The following is a 6,273-nucleotide window of genomic DNA, read 5'->3' as shown; positions in this document are numbered from 1 at the left end:
TCTTTGTTTTCTATTGACGCTGATGATGTTTGAGTTGAATTTATTTCTTATTTATTCATTTATATTTGGTTTTTCAAGACAGAGGTTTCTCTGTGTAGCCCTGGCTAGCCTTGAACACAGTCTGCCTGCTGAGTGCTGGGACTAAAGGTGTGAGGCACCAGAACTGAATTTATTAAAAGCTGTAAATTCTGGTTTAGATTTATTATTCTGAGTGTGGCTGTCTAGTCTTTTCCAAAGGAAACATTGAAAGGATTTCATTTTTCCTCTTTGTTCTTCTGGCATAGGGCAGTTACCTGTGAGTTCATTGATGGGTGATACCATTCTGTATGCTGTGAATGTGTTGCTCTGATTGGTTGATAAATAAAGTGCAGATTGGTCAGTAGCCAGGCAGGAAGAATGGGTGGGATAAGCAAACAAGAATTCTGGGAAGTGGAAGGTTGAGTCAGGAGACACCACGGAGCAACATGTAATGGGACACAGGTAAAGCCATGGAACATGTGGCAGCACATAGATGAACAGAAATGGGCTGAGTTTAAGTGTAAGAGCTAGTCAATAGCTAGCCTGAGCTAATGGCCAAGCAGTTTCATTTAATATAAGCTTCTGAGTGGTTATTTTATAAGCAGCTGTGGGGTCTGTGGGGCTGGGCAGGACCGGAAAAAACATCTGCTACAGTTCATCTGTGTTTTCATTCTGTCTCACTGCTCTGTTCTCTTGAACTAGAACCTCTCAGCTGCTGTGAGGTCTTAGTAAGCCCCAAATCTGGATGGCATTGGTCTCTCACTTGGTTCTTCAATATTGTGTTGAATATTCTTGATTTTGGGGGGTGGTGGTGGTATTTCCTTGTATATTTAAAAGTTGGCTTGTTTATGGGCACAAGACAACTTATTTGAATTTTTATGGTGACTGTACTGTGTAATTAAAGTTGGAAAGAACAACATTTTTTTTTGTTTTTGTTTTTGGACACAGCGTTTCTCTGTGTAGTTTTGGTGCCTGTCTTGGATCTTGTTCTGTAGACCAGGCTGGCCTTGAACTCACAGAGATCCACCTGGCTCTGCCTCCTGAGTGCTGGGATTAAAGGCATGCAACACCACTGCCCTACTAAGAACCACATTTTAACAACATCCATGAACATGGGATATCTCTTCATTTAGATCTCTAATTTGTTTCATTGAAGTTTTGTAGTTTTTCTTATATATCTTTTACATATTTCATTGGATTTCTACCTATTTAACTTGAGTGGTATTAATGTGAATATTATTTATTTTTATTTTTTAAAGATTATTTATTTATTATGTATACAGTGTGTATGACTGCAGGCCAGAAGAGGGCACCAAATCTCATTACAGATGGTTGTGAACCACCATGTGGTTGCTGGGAACTGAACTCAGGACCTCTGGAAGAGCTCTTAGCCTCTGAGCCATCTCTCCAGCCCCCTATTTTTTATTTTTGAAATTCCAACTTTTCAATATAAGCTTTTTTTTTTTTTTTGAGACAGGGTTTCTCTGTCCTGGAACTCACTCTGTGGTCCAGGCTGGCCTCGAACTCAAGAGATCTGCCTGCCTCTGTCTCCCTGAGTGCTGGGATTAAAGGCGTGCGCCACCACTGCCCAGCCAATATAAGCTTTTTATCGCATCATTAAACCATCAACAGTTGGCTTTTATTTTTTAAATTTATGCATGTTTGCCTACATATATGTGCATTGCATTCATATAATGCCTGAGGATGCTACAGGAGGGCACGGGATCCTCTCAAACTGACTTTTTTTTTTTTTTTTTTTTTTTGAGACAGGGTTTCTCCATGGAGCCCTGGCTGTCTTAGAACTACTCTGTAGACCAGACTGGCCTTAAACTCAGAGATCTGCTTGCCTCTGCCTCCCGAGTGCTGGGATTAAAGGTGTGCACCACCATATAGATGGTTATGAGCCACTATGTGGGTGCTGAGAGCTGAACACAGGTTCTTTGCAAGAGCAGACAGAGCTCTTAACCTCTGAGCACCTTCTCAGCCGCACAAGCTGCTCCAGGACCCTACTCTGTGGCTAGACACACTAGCAGTCTGCTGCATAGCTCTTCCAGAGACAGAAGCAGGCGTGGCAGCTCGTGCCTGCAGGCCTAGTACTTGAGTAAACAGAAAAATAACTGAGTTCAGGACTAGACTAGGCTAGGGGTGACTAGTGAAAGAGAGAGGTGGGAGTGGGGCATGGAGAGGGGAGAAGGAGGGGAGAGGAGAGGGAGGGGAGAAGAAGAAGAGAGGAGGAAGATGGGGGAAAAAGGGGAGAGAGGAGAGAGGGGGAAAGGGGGAAGGGGAGAGAGAAAAGAGAGGAGACAGGGGGAGAGAAAGGAGAGAAAGGAGAGAGAGGAGAGGGAGGAGACAGAGGAGAGAGAACCATAGATACCAGTTGTTCCGGCTAGTTTTAGGGTCACTTTGAGAAGAGGGAACTTCAGTTAAGAGGTTTAGGTCTAGAATCATTCCCTTAAACAAAAACAAACAAAAAAACCAAACCAACCAACCAAACAAACAAAAACAAAGTGAAGGCTAGAGCCATAGATCAGCAGTTAAGAGCACTGGCTGCTTTTCCCAAGGACCTAAGTTCAATTCTCAGCCTCACATGGTGGCTCAAAACTGCCTGTAACTACGGTACCGTGGGATCTGATGCCCTCTTCTGGCTGCTGTGGGCACTGCTGTGGGCACTGCACATACACAATGCACAGAAATACATGTAACACCATACACACAAAAATCTCAAACACCATACACACAAAACTCTCAAACTCCATGTACCATACACATATAAGTCTGTTTTTTTTTTTTTTTGTTTGTTTGTTTGTTTTTAAAGAAAAAGATCTTGAGACAGCTTCATGTATCCCAGACTGGCATCAAGCTTACTGTGCAGTCAGGGATGAGCTTGAATCCCTGGTCTCCTGCTTCTACCTTGAAGGACTGGGACCGTGCTAGGCTTCTGCTGGGGCATTGTGCAAACGACCCCGTCCACCAAGGCCACACTCACAGCCCGATTTCCAAGTCTCACTGATAGAACTTACTAGTGCGGCTGGGTGCCTGGTTTCTGTAAGTTACTAACAAGTTCTTGAATATGCCGGGCCTATTGGAACAGTTTAGTTGTTTTGGCAAATTTCAGTCCAGGACATCAGCCAGTAGGGCTAGAACTGCCACAGTATCAGTCCTGACACTAGTGACATGCTTGTATTCCTTATCCCGGCTGCTTGGTCAAATTTATTACCTTCAAAAAAGAAAAACATCTCTCACTTTTCTCAACATCCTGTTTCCAGCTTCATTTATACTTGTAGTTTTACTACATCTTGCCGCTGGCTTTGGGTCCACCCCCACCCCCAGTCCTCTAAGGGAGAAGTTACTCATCTTAGTTTTCTTGTATCGATTACTATAAGTTTGTCTAGGGACTACTTTAGGGGCATGTTAGCAATCTTGGCAAGTTGTGGTTTCATTTTACTTCAAAACTTGTGAAAACAGGTTTCTCTGTATCCACATCCTGGATGTTGGGATCAAAGGCGTGCTCCACACACCAGGTTTTTATGCAGTGCTGGAGTTGGAACCCAGGACTTCATGCAAGCTGGGTTCTGAGCCTCACTCCCAGCCCCTTCCTCAGTTCCAAGTATGTCTTTCACCTGGGCCTGGCGGCTCATTTCTGTAATCCCAGCTGTTCAGGAGGCTGTTGGAAGCTGGCCAGCGTTAGAGTCAACTGTTTTAAAAGACAGAAATTCTTCAATGTTTCCCTTGAAAGACACAAGCACAGGTAACCTTGGAGGCCAGGGGACCAGGGATCAGGCAGTTGTAAGATTTAAGATTGGATGCAGCCGGGTGGTGGCGGCACACACCTTTAATCCCAGCACTTGGAAGGCAGAGGCAGGTGGATCTGAGTTCGAGGCCAGCCTGGTCTACAGAGCGAGTTCCAGGACAGTCAGGACTGTTACACAGAGAAACCCTGTCTTGACTTGGATGCTGGGCACCACACTTGGTCCTTTGCAAGAGCAGTACTCACTCTTAACTGCTGAACCATTCCTTCAGGTTGTCTTGCCGTGCCTTTTCTATCGTCTGCTCGCTTCCTTAAACTACGGACCAAATGATCAGAACAGCCCATCAGTGCTGTTGGCTGGGCTTTCTGTTTTGTCTTCCCTCCTCTACCCAAGGTGGAGAGCAGAGGCCAAGCATGGAAAGAGGCATGTGTGAACTCAGAGCCCCAACAAAGCAGACTACAGTGACTGCTTCTTGGGAACCCTCCACTGCATATTTGCAGCAGGTCAGGGTGGGGGTGAGAGCATGCATGCCTTGCTGTTTTCACTGCTGAGATGAAAATGGCCGTTTCTGCCATTGCCATTGTGGGGTGACCTGGGCGTGGCCAGGTGGGAACCCCTAGTAGGCTTTTTTGATCAAATGTTAGGGCAATTAATATCTTCACAGCAGGGGCTGACAGGATGGCTCAATGGCCTACCATACCTGCTACCAAGCCCCATGACCTAAGTTCAGTCCATACAGCACATAGAGGGGAGAGCTGATTTCCCGAGAACATATATAATGGTATGCACAATTTTCCTCACATACGATCAGTAAGTGCAATAAAATATTCACAATAGCTGTACTATAGCAGCTTTTTTTTTTTTTTTTTTAAAGATTTATTTATTATGTATACAGAAGAGGGCGCCAGATCTCATTACAGAAGGTTGTGAGCCACCATGTGGTTGCTGGGAATTGAACTCAGGACCTCTGGAAGAGCAGTCAGTGCTCTTAACCTGTGAGCCATCTCTCCAGCCCCCCTATAGCAGCTTTTTTGAGACAAGGTCTCAGATCTGTCTGCCTCTTCTCTCAAGTGGTAGGAATAAAGGTGTGCGCTATGATACATAGTGATTTAACTTAAAAAAAAAAAAAAAAAAAAAAAAAAAAGTGGCCGGGCATTGGTGGCGCATGCCTTTTTAATCACAGCACTCATGAGGCAGAGGCAGGCGGATCTCTGTGAGTTCGAGGCCAGCCTAGTCTCCAAAGCGAGTTCCAGGAAAGGCGCAAAGCTACACAGAGAAACCCTGTCTTGAAAAACAAAAAAAGTGACAGCTCTTGGGGGTTGGTTCTTGCCTGCCCCCTTGTGGGAATCTGGGGACCCAACACAGATGCACGCACTCTACCCTCGTACCATCTTGCCAGCCCCAGGTCTTTAGAAGCACGCCAGTCCTATGGCAAGCCTGCTTGACTTCAGTCGGGGCTCTAATGTCAACTGTTAATCTTGATGATTTCACATGTCTTCCTGTAACTATTACAGATGAGGAGTTCCCCAGAGCTCTGTAGCTGCCCCTTGCCATGCATGCCATACTGGCTGAAGCGCTCCACCTCCAAGCTTTCACTTTCATCTGAACTGGGTGATCTAATGGCCATGAGCACACCTACCCCATGAGAAGTGGTAGTACTAGAAATCAGGGCTTCTCTCTCAGTTGCCAGGGAGGGTCTTTTATCCACTGGACTGTGAGAGGGCAGAGCAGCCCGGGGCAGGACCTTACTTAACTTCAGCCTCAAGAGCTAACATCTTTGGCCCAATATTCTAGAAGACAATGTGGTCCAAGATGAACACTGCAGACAGAGTTCACAGAGGCGGCAGGAGAGTCCCCGAGTCCCCAGTGATTTGCTTGAGGTGAAGAGGGTGTGCAGCATCCATAGTGGCCTAACACCAGCCCTTAGGATCCCAGACAAGTAGCACTGTGACGCTCCATGAGAAGAGGACCCATTTTTCCTAACCTCTAAACGTGACTCTAATGCTGAGGCTGGATGGCATGCTGCATACAGCTTCCTTGCTGCAACAGGGCCGACAACACAGACCCCGAGAGGTCACTGAAAACAAGGCTAATGATGCCCATGGAACGTCTGTGTCTTCTTCTGCAGTGAGATGAGGACACTCCACACGTTCCTTGGCGTCTTTATTCAGAGCTTTCCATTTAGGAGCTGCCAGCAAAACCCACTGCCAGGGATCTGGGCACATAACAGAATTTTCATATGGTTGCACCTAAAGATCATTGGTTAGAATCAATGTGGCAAGTACATGTAAGCGAGAACTTTCCCATGTCCACCACAAAGCTTAACTTAGAAAGGGAACTTTGTCTGGAAGTCAAAGGGACAGAACACAGCTTGAAATGTGGGATGGAAAATATTATGAGAGTAAAATATGGATGAAATTTTAAACATTTTCGGGGCTGGAGAGACAGTGTTAAAAAAAAGCACTTGCTGCTCTTGAAGAGGACCTGAATTCACGTGTGCCTCACA

This window comes from Onychomys torridus, chromosome 2 (assembly GCF_903995425.1).
Source record: "Onychomys torridus chromosome 2, mOncTor1.1, whole genome shotgun sequence".
NCBI lineage: Eukaryota > Metazoa > Chordata > Mammalia > Rodentia > Cricetidae > Onychomys > Onychomys torridus.
This window is presented reverse-complemented; position numbering follows the sequence as displayed.